We start from the raw sequence: 20123 nt of genomic DNA, 5'->3' as shown, positions 1-20123 counted from the left end.
CAAGGAAAAGAAACTCTGTTACCCCAAAGTTAATACTAGGTTTGATCCCCCATCCCCTACTTCCAGAATGTTCCAGAGAAGCAAAGCATGGATGAAGGGTGGAGCAGAGCATCACCTCTAAGGCTTCCTACCAAACCCAAGAGTCTCTGAATGCAGCAGAAAAGCACTTACGGAAACAAGAACCACTTTTGCAGGCCCAAGGAGAGGGTACAGGTGGACTGACAGGTTACCTCCTGGCCAGGCAAGTTGGAGACCGACCTTTACATATGCTACTGCCTCAGGCTCAGAATCAAGCCAGGTACTTACTGTGCTTCAGTTTTAAATCAAACTACATGTACTCACTCAGTGCCTATGACTTGTACAATGCTGTATCTTTAAATTAAAGACAAAAATGACAACCAACAACTCAAAGGAGTCTAAGGAGTAACAGCCTTGCTTTTAAGTCAAAAACAAAAATGTACCTAACCCCCGAAAAAACTTCACGAAAACAAACAAAAATAATAGTAAACTCTTATTTAGCACAGTCTTTAAAAATAGACTTCTTTGTAACTTTTTGGCACTGTCATTAAAGGATGGGCAGTATCCCTTTCTAACACTGAAACCTGGGAGCGCTGGCCTTTGCCCTTGACCCTGGCACACCATACAGGGCTGATCACCTGCAGCAGCTACACCCAGCCAGCAGCCCTACAACACCTGCTAGCACCTCAGTTGTAAAGGGAGACTTTTTTCTTTAGCAACTCGGCATGTGGAAAAGCCATGAACCCGAAGGACAGAAGAAAAGAGAGGGAAAAAGTCACCTCCACCTCTGGCAATGAAAACAAATCCTCTGAGCAATGCTGCCAAGAGCCAAGATGAGGTAAAGCACCAAGAGGACACCTGGCCCTACAAACAATCCTTCCACTGACCAGAAGGAAGGAGCCTTCTCATTACCTGGGGAAGGCTAAAAAAGTAAACCACAGGGGTCAAGAGTGGAGATGGGGCTGAGAAAAAAAAAAACAAAAACAGAAGGAAAATACAATGAAGAATGAAAACAGCCTTAGCCAGGGCTGGCTGCAACTGGGAATGGGTCCAGAGCAGTGACCAACGGACACTCTGCAGACAGCAAGACAGCAATGGGGGGACCACAGATGCTCCAGCTTGGGGCTGGGAACAGGAAGGCCCGCACCTTAGCAACCTCTAATGGGCTCTCTGTGCACTGCAGACCAGCAAAATGATAGTGTTTCCTAAATAAAAAGTTAGACTCCATTTAAGTGACAAGAAAGTGCTTTTTAGAAAGAGTCCCATGAAAAACAGGGTTAAATTAGGCCTCAGCACTTAGAGGGCTAAACTTCAGGTTTTTTTTTTAAAAAAATCATATTACGATATTTCCCTACAGGGCTAGATAATTGAGCCATTGCTTGACTAATGGTAGGGTAAGGAGTCTTGGGAATATAAATTAGAAAGAACAAGACAAATTAGAGAAACACTGCAACAATATTTAGGTGAGTTTTTCAGGGCTTACTGATTGAAGAGGCATTTAAAGATGCCTCTCTGTTGCAGTCCTGCACTAACTGGCTTACTTCCCTCATCTCTACACTAAGAGTCAGAGTGGCTCAGTCCTCTCTGCTGTGTTCCAGATGCAGTCTCTCAATTTCGGGTTGAAACAGCCCTGTCTGCCAACTGACCTCAACAGTCTGGCAGTTCTGCATTTCCCTGGACTCAGCCCAGTCTCTTCTTCAGCCAGTGTCCCCAGCCTGGGCTCCTGCTGGGAGCTAGGAATGCCTGTCCCTCAGCCCCTGCTCACTCCTAGCATGACTTTATTAACTGCCTCCTCTCTCGTCGGCTAATGCTCACCCTTCTGCATATCCCTAATTCAATCACTGCTCTAAGTCTTCATGTCCCCATCTCCTCCCTCTTCCAATGCCTCCCTCTTTACTAAATTACTCTCCATGCAATCATCAAATTCCAATTCCTAAACCTATTTCTACATATGACTCCTTGCATGTAAGAAACAATGGTTACAATAAAATATGCAGTTCTATAAATCACCCACATCATAAAACCTGTGACAAGTATCAAATTAATGATGACTTCAAAGAATTGCATAATTTCATATCTTTTATTTAAAAAGTCATTGTTAAGTCTAGCAATTGTATTTTCAAGCATTCATTCCCCAAGAAGCTCAAAACACGGCCACTGTGTATGTTGGAGTCTGTGGGGGTTACTAAAATGATGCCTGAAAAGCAGTGGTAAGCGGAGGCAACAAGGCTGCGTGGCTCCAGAGTGTGCCAATCTAAGTAGGCACTCCCACTCTGCTATTAACCAGCAACCATGACCTCAACAGAAATTACGCAAACTCCTTGAGTTTTGGTTTCTTCACCTGTAAAAAGGAGAAATAACACATACCTAATAGGTTAGTAGTGAAGGAGCAATCAGCTAACATACATGAGAGGCCAGGAGCATAATAAATATGTATAAAAATTAGTAGAGAAACTGAGAAACAGAGAGTGACTTAGCTCAGCCAGTCCTGCTACTTCTGATTTAGCACGTGTGATAGGGCTCTTAATCCAGCAACTCAATCTCTTAGCACTTAGTACAGTTTAGGCTTTCTGTGTGTCAGCCAAAAAACTTGTTGACCAGCGTAAATACAGGCATCCTTGTACCGTGTTCTCACTCCCTAGGAGAATACGAGAGTTCTGTTGCTAACAGTAAACTCAATTATTGGCATGATTATATAAACTTGATATTCTTAGGCAAAGTGATAGATCCACCCTCCCCAACCCCGGTTTCTATTAATCACCAGAAGAGACTACAGCAACGAAAGCAAATCTAATGCTAAAGAAGGCAGCAGCTGGTAAAACAACATGATACATGCCCAAAATACCTTTGCTGCAGTGTGAAAAATAAACATCTTTTTTCTTGTTTAAACTCTTAACTCCTTAGGTGTGTGTGTACCTATTTGATTTCTCATGCCATGTGCAATACATATTTTAATGAATTGAAATAAATTTGAACTAAATCTAAAATCGGTACATTTGAAACTGAAGTTGATAGTATAACTATCTCAAACTAGGGAAGACAGACCTTCACAGGGTTTACTTTTTCAAGCCAGAGTACAGAAATGCACCATATCTCTCATCCAAATAACCAGCCATGAGAAATAAAGCTAGAGTGTCTGTCCTATCAACCCAATCATTATACATAAAATTGGGGGCTGTTTTAGTACTCTTTATGGTACAGCCTTTAGAAACAATTTATTTGTTACCTAAAGAAAATGGAATTCCTGTAGGGAAATACTCATGGAACAGTGAGAGTACTAAAAGACATAAATGGAGAGACTGCATCTTAGCCTTGGGTTTACCTCCTGGTAGTCACATAATTCCAAAACAAGCTACTTCATTTAAACACACAAAAGTTTTCCCATCTGCAAAATAAGAAAGACACCTTTTCTACTTCATCAAGTTTTGAATGTGGACCAAACAAAATTTATCTAGGATTTTATCTATGATTTCTGAAAATCACTCACAAATCAAAGCAATGCCGTTAACATTTTAAAATTTTGCTTTTGTTAAGTGAACTGGAATTAGCTCACTGACAGACAGACATAGCTAAGGCTGAGCCAGCCCTTTTGCTTTTGAGGTCAGGAAGTAATTTAAGACTCAAGAGTTTTCTCTCCACTGCTTAACTTCCCTGAGTCGAGTTTCCTTCCTGTATGTCAGAGAGTTAAAATCTTTTCCTGATGCAGATATACTTTGGATTTCCTATAAGTCTCCACTGAATGAAAGTTAACAGCATGCATGCAATAGGCATCTTGGAGATTGGAGTGGACATCTGTCATGCATTTGACATCTTACTCCCCTTCTACGTTTGGAGAATCCTCCACCTCTTGTGGCAGAGCCTGCCACCCACTGTAGAAGCTGAAAGTGCTGGACACTCCCAGCATCCTTTGCAGCTAGAGTATGGGCCCAGGGCAGGCAGGGACAGCACAGGATCCATTTCAGCACTTGACTGTGACAGTATCATCTCCATGTAGTTCAAGAAAGCTTTACTGCCAGCAGTTCTGATGATGACCACACCCCACGTCAAGTAGTGGTGGTACTGATATCTGGATCCACTAGTGGAAGCAGTGGTATCTGCACCAGACCCTTTCTAGGGTGTGTTGGGGGGGCTTTATTCCAGCTCTGTCACCTCTGATTCTAGTTCTCTGGCCCTCTGGAATGAGCTACCCCAAATTCTTTTGATAAATTTTTTTCTTGCCAAAATCAACAAGAATCACTTTTTGTACCTTTTGACAGAAAACTCTATTAACTCAGAAATCATCCTCAAGGCCAAGAAATCAACCAGGATCAGGCAGAGCACCCTGCTCCATCCTGAAACCACCAAATGAGGTACCATTAAACCTCCTGACCCTGTTCAACCTTTCCATTCACAATATATATCATACTGCAAACCACAGGGATAGAGGGGGAAAATATCCTGAAAGTAATCCAGTTGTAGGTCAATGGTACAGAAAGACAAACCTAGGAGATTAGATTATCTAAAAGTAGTTTAGGACCAACTATACTCAGACCTTTCATACAAAAGTAGAATGGAATTTTAGAAGAGCATGGGCTTTTTAGTATAATATGGACAATATAATCCAGGAACATCCCACATGTATCAGACCACACAGGACATGTTTATGCCTCCTTTTCATTTCCCAGGCTCATCACTCTGACTAAAATGTGTGCCTCTTGCTGGAGAACTTGTCCTTCAAAACTCTGCTCAAATGTCACTTCCACTGTGAAGCTTTCCTAACCCTACCCCACCGGCCCACCCCCCTGTAAAATTAATCATTGCTTTCTCTGTGTTGTTGGAATCTCTACTGTGGCCACTATGCTTTCCTTGGTTTTGAGAGAAAACTCTTCCCTTCACCCCAATTGTGAGCTCCTAGGACAAGTGAAGGTTTTACCCAGGCCAGGATTAGGTGAAGGCAAGTAAGGGACCTAAGAGCACAACCGTAAAGAGACACTCTCAAATGCAAGTTCATAAAACTAGTTCTTGTCCATCTTTCTTCCTTGGTAACTATCTCAGAGAACTACCATAGGATAAACACTCAGACTTTTGTCAACTGAACAGTAAATAATACTGAGAAAGTCAGTGGAGGCCAAGGGGAGCCTGAACTGCCCCCAACTAGCAGTAACAGGGAGCTCCTTCCCTCCAGGTGTTGGCAGAGGATAAGTGGAGAACATATACATCTATCCCCACATGGCAGTAAAGAGGCAGCACCCCCTTGCACTCACCAATGTGGTATCAAAGGAGACCTTCTAAACCATAAGGTTAAAATAAGAACCAAAGTCATACAACATAATATACAAAATGTCCAGGTTTCAATTAAAAATCACTCATCATACCAAGAAACAGGAATATCTCAAACTGAAGCAGAAAAAAATAATCAACACTGAGATGACACAGAAGTTAGAATCATCTGACAAGGATTTTAAAGCAGCCATCACAAAAATGCTTCAATAAGCAATTGAATACGCTTGAAATAAAAGAGAATGTTTCAGCAAAGAAATGGCATATATAAAGAAGTGACAAATGGAAATTTTAGAACTACAAAATACAATGACCAAAATGAAAAATCTCAATGGATGGTCTCAACAACAGAATGGAGGATATGAAAAAAGAATCAGTGAATTTAAAGATAGATCAATAGAAACTATCCAATCTGAAAAGCAGAGAGAAAACAGGCTGAAAAGATAAACAAACAAGATCCTCAGGGATGTGAGAAACTATTAGTATAACAAAATATATAACATGTATGTCCATGGAGTCTCAGAAGAAGAGGAGAGAGAAATTGGGGATGAAAAAGTATTCAAAGAAATACAGTCATGTGCTGCATAATGACATTTGGTCAACAACAGACCACATATATGACAGTGGTCCCATAAGATTAAAATCATATTTTACTGTACTTTTTCTATGTTTAGATACACAAATACTCACTACTGTGTTACGATTGCCTATAATATCCAGTACATGTTGTACAGGTTTGTGGCCTAGGAGCAATATGCCATGCAATAAATCCTAGGTATATAGTAGGCTATACCACCTAGATTTGTGTAACTATGATGTTCACACAACAAAAGTGCCTAATGACACATTTCTCAGAATGCATTCCCATCATTAAGCAGCATGTGTCTGTAATGGCTGACATTTTCCCAAATTTGAGAAATACACACACACACACAGACACACACACACACACACACACACACACACACACCAATGGATTCAAGGACCTGTGCAAACTCCAAACAGGATAAAACCAAAGAAAGTCAAGCCAAAACACTATGAAACTTCAGAAGTTTCATAGTGAAACTTCTGAAAACTAACCAAAAAAAAAAAAATCTTGAAAGCAGCCAGAAAGAAACAATTCATTACCTACAGCAGAAAACAAGCTGAATGACAACAGATTTCTGATAAGAAACAATGGAGGCTAGAAGGAAGTGGCACAGCATTTTTCAAGCACTGAAAGAAAACTATCAACTCAGAATTCTAAATCCAGGGAAACTACCCTTCAGAAATGAAAGGGAAAGCAAGACATTCTCAGGTGAAGGAAAACAATGAAAATCTGTCACCAGCACACCCACCCTTAAAGAGTGGCAAAAGGACTGGGCACGGTGGCTCATGCCTATAATCCCAGCACTTTGGGAGGTGGAGGTGGGAGGATTGCTTGAGGCCAGGAATTTGAGACCAGCCTGGGCAATATAGTAAGACCCTATCTCTACCAAAAAAAAAAAAAAATAGAAAAGAAATTTTAAAAAAGAATGGCTGAAGGAAGTCCTCTAAATAAAAAGGAAACAATAAAAGAAGAAAGTCACAGGCGATCCATAAGAGCAGCATCAGTAACATAGAGAAAGTAGGTATCAGACTGTAAGATGTAGAAGAGAATGGGTGGAGTTAAAAAGGAATCAGACAGAGGGGACCACTGCAAGACTTGAGAGAAAAGGCATCATATGGGATGAGGAGTGGGTTAGTTTAGGCAGGTATAGTGATTAAAAGGTACAGAGGATTCAAATCCTTTCTAACTCAATCTCTTTCTGACTGTATGCCCTTGGATAATCTCTTGCCCTTTTCAAGCCTTAGTTTCCCCCCTTTTTAAATGGTAATATTAGTAGCAACCTCATAAAGTTATTATAAAATTTAAATGAGACAACACAGACAGTATTTAACACAGTATCTGGTGTGTGAATCTACTAACTCAAGAAATGCTATGCCAATTCTTAGTAGCTAAAGTAGTTATTTCAGGCAGAAGAGGAGCTGGCCCAAGGGAATGTTGTTTTCAGGAAGCAAACTTAATACAAAGAAGAAAAGACCATTTGAAAAATAAGGGAAAAAAAAATAAAGAGGGCATACACAGAGGAACCGGGTGGGGTATGGCATGGGGGAGATAGCTGTAGGCACAGAGTGCAAACATGACATCAGACAAGACACGTAATGGCCCTAGGACCAGCAAGACTCTGGTTCAGACTCTGGCACCACAACTTACTAACATGCATCCTGGAGAAGCAATGTGACCTCCCCAAGCTTCAACTCTCTCATCTCAAAAATGGAAATAATATACTTGACCTTACACATATCATTTCTAAACCTTCTTCACAACCCCATTGAGTGCTTGAGATCACAGGCATCTAATAAATGGTAATATTGTTATTTCTCAGCATAGATGAATCAAGAATAGATGAAAGGATAGATTCAGAGAGAGAGGGGAGGTCAGGGCATGAATGTATGGCTGGGGGGTGGAAGTGAGGTATCTATTTTAGATGAACTCAATCTTTTTTAGAAAAGAGGCAATCTCAACTGTTGAGAGTGAGGAAGGGCAGAGATAGATGGAGCCCTCCCAGGAAAACAGAAGATCTAAGCAATTTCTCTGTACTTCTCAGAACATTAAAGCTGAAAGCGACCTAAGGAAAAATTTAATTCCTTCTCTGCCTCCTTTTTATGAATGATAATGAACAAATTTGTTCTGTAAAGGGCCAGATGGTAAATATTTGGGTATTTTGGACCAATAAATTTCTGTCCCAATAACTCAACTCTGCTGTTGCAACACAAATGCAGAAAGATAATGCATGACAAAATGAGTGGGTCTGTATTCCAATAAAACTTTATTTATAGACACTGAAACATAAACTCCATATAATTTGCATGTGCCACGAAATATTCTTCTTTTGATTTTTTAAAAGCATTTTAAAATGTACCAACCATGTTAGCTTGCAAGCTGTGCAAAACGATGCAAGAGGCCATAGTTTGTCAATCACTACCATATAGTGGTTACGAGCTCAAGACTAAAGATAGTCAGACATGAGTTTGAGTCTCTCCCTCAGACTTTACTAGAAGAAAAATCTTCAGCTATGGTATTTAGTCTTCTAGACCTCCTCATTTATAAAATGTGAATAAGGCCAGGTGCGGTGGCTCACACCTGTAATCCTAGCACTCTGGGAGGCTGAGGAAGGAGGATTCCTTGAGGACAGGAATTCGAGACCAGCTTGACCCCGTCTCTATAAAAAATAGAAAAATTAGCCAGGCGTAGTGGTACGTGCCTGTAGTCCCAGATACTCAGGAGATTGAGGCAGGAGGATAGTTTGAGCCCAGGAGTTTGAGGTTGCAGTGAGCTATGATGATGCCACTGCCTTCTAGCCCAGGTGACAGAGCAGGTCATCTCGTCTCCAAAAAAAAAAAAAAAAAAGTAAATAAAAATTATACATTTTCCATATAATTTTTGGGAGGATTAAATGAGACAATGCACGTAAATGACCTTAGCAGAGGCCTTGATACAAAGCCAAACCCAAAGTTACCAAAACAACAAACAGAAATGCTGGACCCAGGGAAATGCAGGTGACCCAGTTAGCTAACAACTAAACCAAGATCAGAACCCGTATGCCCGCTACTCAATTCAATGCTTTTCCCAGTCCCACGGTTTTGGTAGACTTAGCTTTGCAAAAAGTTAGCCACTCATGAATATATACTTAGGTGGTACTGGAAAGTCTCATGTTCCCTTGGAAATGTCTCCCTATCCCCAAGATTTCACCATTAAAAATGTATTACTTTATTTTATGATGTTTTCACCTGAACAATGCAAATTCCCCTGGATGAGTTCTCAATTTAAGTTCTATTAGCTACACTTATATGTAATTCATTAACTAGTTTTTCAGCTGGTCTCTAGACACTAGATTTGGACAGGAAATATAAAGAGGAAAAAATGTGATAAATCAATACAATGGAATATTATCCAGCCATCAAAGGAATGAAATACTGATACATGCTACAACATGGATGGACCCTGAAAATGTTTTGCTAAGTGAAAGCAGCAAGACACAAAAGGCCACACATTGTATAATCCCATTCATAGGAAATATCTAGAATAGGCAAATCCATAGAGATATTGCAGAAAGTAGATTAGTGTTTGCCAGGGTCTGGGGGAAGAGGGGTTGAGGAGTGACTGCTTAATGCATACAGGGTTTCCTTCTGTGGTGACAAAAATGTTTTGGAACTACATAGTAGTGATGATTGCACAACCTTGTGAATTTACTAAAAGCCACTGAATTGTACATTTTACAATGATTAAAATAGTGAAGTTTATGTTATGCATATTTTACCACAAAAAAATACATATATAAAGAGGACACATGAGGATTCTGCAGGTGCAACAAGAGGTTCTCTTATGAGGAGTGAGAGGAAAAGGCAGACTGAATTTACCGAAGACCACCTTAGTCCACTTTACAAGTTTGCATAAGGCTAGTCCTGGATGCTTGTGAAAATAATTAATTTATTTAAAAGGTACTTGGTTAACCACCTCGCATGTGCCAGCCACTGAGCCTGGCTCTGGGGATAAAGCATTATAAACAGGACAGAAACGTGTTTCTTGACATTGACACAACGATCCAATATGTAAATAACCAAAGCAAAAACCCCCATTTAGTCATTTTTGTAAAAATATATACCGAATATTTACTGTATAATCACCGTCATAAAACCAAAATAGTTATACCATTTCTTCATCAATTCTCATGTTAACCCTGTCTGACAATTAGCATATCCAACAGTGAGAAAAGGGAAGCAAAAGTTCTTTGGATCAAGAGAATCAAAGGGCTGTGCTCTTGGGCAGGGCAGGGTTAGGGTAGTAGAAGCTCCAGGAAAAAGGGTGGAATTTAGATGAGATCTGTTAATTTGCAAACTTGTTATCTTTCCAAAGTGAAATCTATAGAGGACAGAGAAGCGTGACAGCTGTTCATTTCTTTTTAAGTGCTGTTTGCAGTCTAACAATCTAATGCTGTTGGCAGCACATCTATTTTCTTTCTTTTAAATCAATTCCAAATGACTGGAATGTATTTGAAATTACTATTTTTTAGACTTTCAGGAACATCTGATCTAAACCAACTCACAAAGTTGATGCTGTCCCTTTTCTTGGAAGACTTTCCAATCTTTCTTGGTCATACATTGTAGTATTTACAACTCTAGTACAAAGGCCATTTTTTTCTCTATCTCTACCGGGTTTTTTGTTTGTTTTTTGAGACAGAGTCTTGCTCTGTTGCCTGGGCTACACTGCTGTGGCCTCATCAAACTCCTGGGCTCAAGCAGTCCTCCTGCCTCAGCCCCCCGAGTAGCTGGAACTACAGGTGCGCGCCACCACACCACCTAATTTTTTCTATTTTTAGTAGAGATGGAGTCTCACTCTTGCTCAGGCTGGTCTCGAACTCCGGACCTCAAGCAATACTCCTGCCTCAGCCTTCCAGAGTGCTGGGATTACAGGCGTGAGCCACCATGCCTGGCCTATCTCTATTATTTACCTTTCTTAACAGAGTGAAAGTGGGAAAATGAATTTTTGAAAACAAACAAGAGTCAGTTATATATAAATTTAGGTTACTATTAGAGTATGGTTTAAGCAGTTAATTTCTTCCAAACTTCTACCAAAAACAATAAAAGCACAGATGATTTCCTAGAGCCCAACTTGAGTGGAGAAAAGGTAAAATGTTTGAAACATTTCATCCACTAGTGTTCACCCATCTTAATTTTATGCTTCTGAATTTGCATCGTATCTCTATATTCTCCATGTTTTAGACTTAATGGACCTTTCCAATCAAATTAGGCATGCCTTTAAGACAACAGACTATAGTGACCATCCGGTTACAGAAGGGGAAACTGAAGCACAAGGAGGTTAGATGATGTAGATGAGATCACAGATCTGGTTAAAAATACGGGTGACTAGTTAATTTTTTTTCTCTGATTTGTTGCTAAGTTTGTTGCTAAGAACTATGCAAGGCTGTGGATACAGACTTTGGAAATTTCAAGTTAAAAAAAAAGAAATAATATTAACTGCTTGTGAAATTTAGAAGAGAGCACCTGAGGTTTGGCTGTGCATTTCATCCTCACCTAGGTGCTCCCTCCCACACTTTTGTAAGGCCCTCTGTTCAACCCTGGAGCACTCTTCTCTTTCAGAAATTCAGACCTTCCAAAGGTCCAGAGTCTCCAGCTCTACAGCACAGAGGCTGAGTTTTCTGTTCTGTAAAGCCTCCAGAATGGCAGGCACTCAGATATGATAATACTAGCATGACCTCATGGAGGAGGCACATGGGGAGAGCCAGCAAGCTCCCCGGTTCTTGGCAGGCAGGAATGGTAAGTTAGTTAGCTAAAAAACAAAAAGCAGGGTAGGAACATGCTGTATGAGTGAAAACTGTATCATCAGTCCTCAAGGCCATGCCCTGTTGAACAGAGGCAAGAGCAAGTTGGTGAAATGCCAACAAAATGTCATTATGGATTGAGTCATCAAATGGTAAAGAAAACTACGTTCAATATTAATCAACCAGTGCAAATTTTCTTCCCTACAAAGGTTAGTATCTTTTTTTTTCTGATAAAGTAAGTCATAGATTTGCCAAAGGAAAACTCTTCAAAGCCAATTTGGCTCTCCATTCCATAGCAAGCTCAGAATATTAACAAAAACCTGTTGCTAAGGGACATAGATACACAGTTGAGTCTAAAATACAAAATTATGCTAATCTAGCTGCTGGAAGAAACCCTTTCTCCGGAGCACTTCATAGTATATTGAGGCAGGCAATGAATGCTTCCTGAATTTTAAGGCCTTCCACATCTTGGTCCCTTGCCTGTTTCTCCTACTTCATCTCTCACTGTTCTGCTAGATGACCCCCTACATTTCAACCACACAGAGCTTTAGGATTTCCTGGACACTTGTGACATTTCACACTGCCCCACAGACCAAAGCTGGGTCTCCTCTGACTACTCCACTCCCAATTCCTCATTCTTCCATTCACCTTTCAAGATCTAAGCAGTTAATTACTTTTCCTTTGAGCTATCATTAAATCACAAATATTGGTGGACACATCTGTCCCCCATTAGACTGTGAGCTTCTGGAAATCAGCTCTCTGTATACTCCCTGCTATATGCCTAGCAGTGAACCACACAGAGAAGAAGCTAATAAATGTCTAGGGAATTAATAAATGGATGAATGGTGACATGCATGATTGAACAGATCCATTCAATCATTTGACGACTGATTGAATAAAGAGAGGTCCTGATTTCTACCGTGCCTGGTACTGTTGTTTGTTTTTTGTCTTTAAGCCTAAGAAGTTAGCTTCTATCTTTATAGGAAGAATATAAGGGCTCCCCAGAGAGTCAAAGTTTGACTTATGTGCCTGAGATGCTAACAACAGCCCAGGTGTGAGTTTCAGGAGATCCGTCTTCCATACTTGGCTTACTATTACCTTGGAGTTCCCAGTTACTTAATCTGTCTTAGTCATAATTGATTCATCTATAAAGTGAGGTGATCAGCCTAGAAGATTTTTTTTTTTTTGAGACAGGGTCTCACTCTGTCACCCAAGTTAGAGTACAAAGGCATGATCATAACTCCTGGGCTCAAGCCATTGTCCTGGCTCAGACTTCTGAGAAGCTAGGACTACAGGCACATGCCACCATGCTGGGCTAATATTTTTTTTTACTTTTGTACAGACAGGGTCTCACTCTTGCTCAGGCTGGTCTCCAACTACTGGCCCCAAGCAATCCTCCCACCTCAGCCTTCCAAAATGCTAGGATTATAGGTATGAGTCACCCGACCTGGCCTAGCCTAGGTAATTTCTAAAGCCTCTGCTAGATGTAATATTCCATGATGATTATAAAGTCTTGTCTTCACATTTTGCCTGGTATCTATTGCCCAAACTCTGTATTACATATACTTGGGCAACTGTTACATCAGTGGACAATTAATCTTGTATTTGCCATTTAGCCATTAGAGAGCTACCAGTATGCCTTTTCTGTGTTGTTCTCTCAGTTCAAGGGCATTGCCTCAGTTTGTATAGCAAATGGTATTATTGTTCTTTTTACTGCTCCAATGGCCTCCTTATAAAGGTAACCAGCAACAGAACAAATGAGAATGTATATGGTCTGAGCCTCTTCCACTCAAGGGAACATGAGTAAATCCAAGGAGATGTACCCTCTTTAATAACCAACTTCTTTGTGATTAAGAGTGTGCAACTTTATAACGAGTTTCCTAAAAGAATGATGTAAAACAGCCCAGGTCACAAGACTGTCAAAGCTTCATGGAAATATAAGTCTAACCACCCATGTTCATTGCTTTCATTTTCTTAATGCATTTTCTTCCAGTCTGCTGATGATGTCCATCAATTTGACTGTCCCACCTACACCCCCTACTCGGGTAACCTGGTCCTACGGAACCTCAAAGTGGGCAGAGGGCCACGTGGTAACTCCTCATGTGCACAGGGTGAACATCTGACTCAGATCCAGCCAACCTGGCAGCCACTCAGCATCAGATTATTAGAGTTATTTTTGGGGGGATGAGAAAGGAGATAGAGAATTTGATGTCAGACCAGAGATGGTAAGCGGACAAAAAACGATGAGTACTAAAACAACTACAAAGTCATATAGATGCAGGGCTAGTGGCTCTTTTAAACCATGTGCATGCTGAGTTAGCAAAAACCTGGTCCACAGAGGAAGGCAGAGAGCAGAGAAGATGCTCAGAGAAAAGCCAAATGAGGGGCCCTACAAAGGAAGAGGAAGAAAGAGGGAGGCAGTCAGAGAATGCATTACTTAGTTCCTACCAGGCCCAGTTTTACGTCCTGCAATTGAATTCAATGACGTTAACCCTAATAAAGACTCTTTTACTTAAGGTAAAACAAAGCAAACACAGGCACTTATTTGTAATCACACACCAGATATATTTATATCGGTTCTTCTTGAGTCATAAGCATCTTTTCCATTAATGTTATTGTCCTCTCTTCACAATCTATTACATCAGGCAGGTAGCTGATAGCTGAAGTTATTGCCTATTATACAATAAAGGTGTTTCTACTTTTCGCTATTTTGAGATGGCAGTTGCATAGTAAGAAGTGTGAACTTTAGAATTTAAATAAACTAGATTCAAATCCCAGCTCTGCAACCACTAACTATAAAATCTGAGACAAGTTATTCACCTGCATTCCAATTTCCTCCTTTGTAAAATGGAGATAATATTGTCTAGCTCTTCAGTTTTTAGGAGGATTAGAGCTAAACAGTAAATTGCTTCTCACAAAGTTTTGCACACAGTAGGCACCCGATAATCAGTATTATAAGACAGAGTCCCATAAATAAAAATGCTGGATCAAAGGGTATGAAAATTGTGCAGGTTCTTAATATGGCCAAATGTGTTCTCAAAGACTAAGTCTCCCTACATCCCCTGATATATATTCAGAACAGAACAGCAGTACAACCTTGCTGTAGCACTTGCATTTCTTCTATACAGCTTTGCCTTGGGCTTAGAAGTCTAGGGCTCAGAGTTACTTATTCCCATTGGACTGTGTGCTCCTCTGGACCTAAGAGAGGAAACCAGTAGCTGGGTTCTGTCTTACACCAAGTGGCCTGACAATCCAGCTGATTGATCACTTCCTGTTTTCCTCTCCATCTCTTGGTCCCACGTAGAGAGCTGTGCACAGGTATTCAGCATTGAAGAGAAGTCTGGGCTTGTTTGAAACAAGGCCCAAAATAGTTTTTGTTGCTCTTTTTCTGTGTATCCTTCTAAACCCTAACACCCCAGGCTTCTTATGAGTGCATCTTCTCACAATAGCTAGATGAACAAAGATTGCTTCTGAGCTGAAAGAAACAAAGGTATATACTCATGTCTTACAGGTAGGAGTAATATGGAATAAAACCTGTATCATAGCCTATTATTGCCTGGTTTCTTAGATCCTTTCACTCTCTAATCCCTGCTTTCCAACTGACCTGTCTGTTGATCCTTTCTTTCTTCCCCTTCCATGTTGACTCATCTAATTCTTGACTTTTCTGCTTATCCCCTGCTACCCACCTGTTCTTTCATTATTTGGGTCACCTGTCCCAAGACCACAGCCCCAGCTCTGAGGATACACAAGCCTCCGCCTCACCTTGCTGTGACTTTCTCTGGGTTGCCCACCTGGACCCCCAACGCTTGATGCCTGCAACCATGAACACCCTGGCAGGACAACCTGATGGATGACAGACGTCTGTTCTAAGCAGGAAAAGTTCCTTCCCCCTGACCTTACCCTCAACCATCTTACCCAACATACCTGACAATTTCTTTCTTTATTGTATTTCCTTACTGAAAGGGTTCCTGGTACTTTTATACATAATTTTATGCTAAATGTACCCAGATCACATTAAGAAGATAAAGCTGTCTGTTAGCTCTGGTAAGTATATACGTAGTTGAAAAGACCTTTTGTTAATAATCAATATTGCAAGAGGCTTGGAAACACTCGAGTAGTACTTTTTTTTTTTTAAGACTTACAGGCATTTTCTAAAAATAAACTTTGCCTAGGTTGGTTCTTACTCACTCCCATTCCCTCCTAAACCTTGTTCCAATAGGTCTAGACTATTTGATACAATGGGAAAGATGCTGCCTTCCCCCAACCACCAATCCCTGTCCCTGTATTTAAACATCAAAATTGCCTCTGACAACTACTGAGAGTTTTTTGTAGGTCTCATTGCCACTAAACACTAATTAAGTTTTGGGAATCAATATAGCAACAGCATGTGTGTGTATGTATGTGCGCGTGGATGCGTGTATGTGTGTGTGTTTTCTAATTTAATACACCCCAGTTTAGAAGCATCCAGTCTGTCATTAACAGTAGAAAACCACGAGAAAGAGCAGGTAGTCTGCTCAAGGACCAGATGGCAAAGTCTCTTGTTTGGCTTCCTTATTCTCCTGAGAACCACACTTCAAATTCTATTATATTAATACCAAGTTGAGGTCCTTCCTCTACCCGCAGGCTTTCCTGATCTTCCCAGGTTGAGTTTTGCACCTCACCTTCCTCAGTATCCTACTGGCATCTCATATCATAACTTACATGAATATCACACAGAGTAGCATTAGTTTGTTGACATGTTTTTGTTCCATGTTAAAAGTTGAACTATGTCCCCTCAAAATTAATATGCTGAAGTCCTAATCACCAACATCTCAGAATGTCACCTTACTTGAAAAGAGGCTCACTGCACATATAATTAATTAACATGACATCATACTGGAGTGGGGTCGGCCCCTACTGCAATAGGACTGGCTTCCTTGCGAAAAAGAGAAATTTGGATACAGACACACAGACAGGGAGAATGCCATGTGAACACGAAGGCAGAGTCTGGGCTGTGAGTCTACAAGGGCAAAGAATGCCAAGGATTGCTAGCAAACCACCAAAATCTAGGGGAGAAGCTTGGAAAAGCTTCTTTTTCACAGCCCTCTGATGGAGCCAACCCTACTGCTATCTTGATCTTAGATTTCCAGCCTTCAGAAATGTGAGACAATAAATTTCTGTTGTTCAAGCCACCCAATTTGTGGTACTTTCTTACAACAGCCCTAGCAAGCAAATATATCCCATCGGACTATGAGCTTCTTGAGGGTAGAAATAGGATTCTATTCATCTCTGTATTCACCAAGCACAGTGTAAGATGCAGATAATGTATTTAATTATTCAATAGTGCTTGTTAAAGACAACCAAGAAATAGTCCTCCACTTGCCACATCCTGCTGAACACTGACTATCTGCCTTGTCCTTAGATAGGTCACGTTAGAAAGAAAGAATGAAATTTGAGATGAAAAAAATTATTCTAACTCTAATGTATCAAAATTTCTCAATCTCATTCTTAAACCAATGCCAGAGTCAAATCTTGCATTTTCACCCTACTTCCCTTGTAAAAATAAAAGCTCATTCAGGCACAAAGTCCTAACTGAGAAGACTTTGTAAGCCACTTAATGAGATGATATAGCTGGCAGGTCCTGCCTACCTGGCTGGGTCATGTGTTCTTTTTTAAATGCATAGCCAGGTGAGGCAAAAACTGCCCTGTGGCTTGCATGACTCCGACTGTGGGTGAGTCAGTTCACCTCTATTACCCACTGTACTGACTCTGGTTGAATGAAGTCATTGAGGAGAAAGAAGGTGACAAAGTCATAGGTTCATGGAGAATCAACCCATTGTCAGCCCCAGAGCTATATGTCACTCTGTTCTTCAAACCAAAATAATAAAAGAAAAATTAATTTAATCTATCAATCATATTAAATATATTTACCTTTTAAACTGTATTTTTCTGAAATCAAAAGTACAAAAAAAATTTATGAACTCCTTTGTCAATACCCAATACCATGCTTGAGAAAGTAAGTTTGGTAAAACAAAGAACTTCTAGAGCTCTACTCTTAAGGTAAGTGAAATGAGAATTCAGAACAACATTAAGCAGTTTTCATCCTCTTAAACTGATTTCAGATGATTCTAGAACAGAAAAAAGCACTAAGAAATGGAAAAGACAGGTTGGCATGTTACTAGGTTATAAAAAATGAAAATTACAGTTGTGGCCGTGCTCTGGAAAGTATTCTCTGACCTAGCTAGACGTTGATTATTGAACCAACAGCTTGCTTATATAATTACAGTGTATCTATAAACCTGGTTGATATGATATATGTGTTTAACTATTAACCTCTAGATTTCCTGGAGTTTCCACAATCCAAAAGATCACCTAAAAGTATGAGAGATGATATATTCCATTTATTAACCTATTGTGACCATAAGCAATAACGACAGTATTTATCTTGGTAAGAAAAATGAAGTTCTTAGAAAACACAAGTTAAGGTCTGTGAAGCTCCACATATTTTGCTGGGGCATTTTCCTTTTGTTCTTCTAAGGAATTGTTCTGCCTATATTAATGCTCTATTGCTGCCACTGGATACTGGAAGTCAACATTCCTTCCCGTACCTGCTTTGGATCTAGGACCCAATTTCCTCATCAACTGTGACAATCCCATTGATACTTCCACACCCATTGTAAACACTTTCCTGATCTTTCTCTTAATCATAGGGTTTCCCAACTTACGGTACTTCTTTTAAACAAATCTAGGAGTCTAGTTTGTATTCTACACATTTTTGTGCTTTTCTTTTATTTATTTACTTATTTTTGCTTATCTGCTTATGTATTGTTTATTTTGTGCTTTTCTCACCTTCTGCTAGATTATAAGCTCCTTAAGGACTAAAGGGAAAGAAAGAATGAAGCAAATTTATGTTTATGGAGAGACTACTATAGCAAAATGCCTCAAACACCAAAGTGCACTCAATAAATATCTGTTGAATAAATGAATGCCAAGCACTGGCCAAAGCATATTACATGCATGACCTTGCTTAATCTTCATAACAACCCCGTGAGTGAGTGTCAGTCTTTCCATTTAGAAGGTGAGGAAACTGAAGCTAGAGGTTAAGTAGATTTTCCAAGGCCACATAGCTCACAAGTGAAATGGTAGGGTCAAATGCATTTCTGTTAATTTCTACTAGCGTAATATCTTAAACGTAACAATTGATCAAAAGGTATTTGTTGAATTGATCCGAACACCCTCTTATCCAAGTTCTCTCTTTAGGTATGTCTAGAGTTTTGGGGATTAATTTTTTTTCAAATGGCAAAGGTGTCTAGGGTGCAGGAAGGGGTAAATAAAGGGGAGAGACTACCTTGCAAGATTTTCAAATATCGTGGGTAGGCTATCTCTGCATACTTACTGCAAAATAATCCCCACACTCTGTATTATTCTGTTGTTGCTGATTATTCAGATTCTAGCCTTACTCTTATTGCTAACTCATCCCATCTCATGTGGAATTGGAGGCAAGAGAATAAAGGAAGGGAATAACTTGTCCTGCAACATCCAGACCATCTATTCATATGGCTTCAGCATGGGATCATGGGAGACAGATGAGGCATAGACGTGACTGTTTTGCTTTGGCTGGAGAAAAAGCCAAGAAAGACTTCACTGGTTGAAAAGGATACTCATTTCCAACCCCCTCTGCCTCCTCTGCCACAAAAATAGGCAATACCAGTTTCCTCCACACTTTCCAGTACAAGAAGAAAACACTGGAGATAAGAGTTTATTCATAATTTCAAGGAAGCTACACCTGTTACATTTACATACAAATAACCAAGAAGAAAGGAAACCAATAAGCCAAAAAGGGACTGCAGTATTCTAGTACTTAGGTAAAATGCCACGTTAGCCAAGTTCTTATTCACATTTTAAAGCAATTTAACTTAGATGTGTAAGGAAATACACAAGTTTGAGTCTGCTTATTTTCTATGTGATACAGCCAATAAGACAGCAAATGGTATCAATAATTTGTTAACAGTGTTTTAACATAAACTTTCTGCATATACAGACCAGTATCTATCAGTGGGCACGATGTAATCAGCTTCTTCAACCGATGGGCAGTTTCTACTTGGAATTCAATCTTAAGAATCAGAATGAGTCAGACGAAGTACTCTGTGATCAACAGACACTTAAAGGGATATGTCAAAAGGAACCTATATATAACTAGATACAGGTTAGCCCCTTAATTACCATACTTGGCCCTGGTATGCCCAAATCTATCCAAATCCCCACAGAATCCATTCATGTTTTCTATCTCCAATCATGTCTTTTGTATAATGGGTCTCATCAATTTACTTTGGAGTGAGAACTCAAGTGAAGTAGCCAGGAGCTCAGATTCTGGCGTTAGGCAGACTTTGACTAAAGCCTCAGCTCTGCCCCTATCAGTTTGACATCTACGGCAAGTTCTTAACTTCTCTGGCCTCAGTTTGCTCATCCACAAAATAGGGCATCACATCACTGAGCCCTAGT

General features: G+C 40.0%; 1 protein-coding gene across 1 annotated transcript in view; it reads right to left on the bottom strand.

Annotated features, from left to right (window-relative positions):
• Nucleotides 1-20123, bottom strand: part of MAP2K6 (mitogen-activated protein kinase kinase 6) — a 109795-nt gene that overhangs the window by 81092 nt on the left and 8580 nt on the right. The window lies entirely within an intron of this gene.

The sequence above is a fragment of the Propithecus coquereli genome, unplaced genomic scaffold, assembly GCF_000956105.1.
Source record: "Propithecus coquereli isolate 6110/MARCELLA unplaced genomic scaffold, Pcoq_1.0 Scaffold76, whole genome shotgun sequence".
In the NCBI taxonomy this organism is placed as follows: domain Eukaryota; kingdom Metazoa; phylum Chordata; class Mammalia; order Primates; family Indriidae; genus Propithecus; species Propithecus coquereli.
The sequence above is the reverse complement of the archived record's forward strand: the minus strand, read 5'-3'. Positions and strand labels throughout refer to the sequence as shown.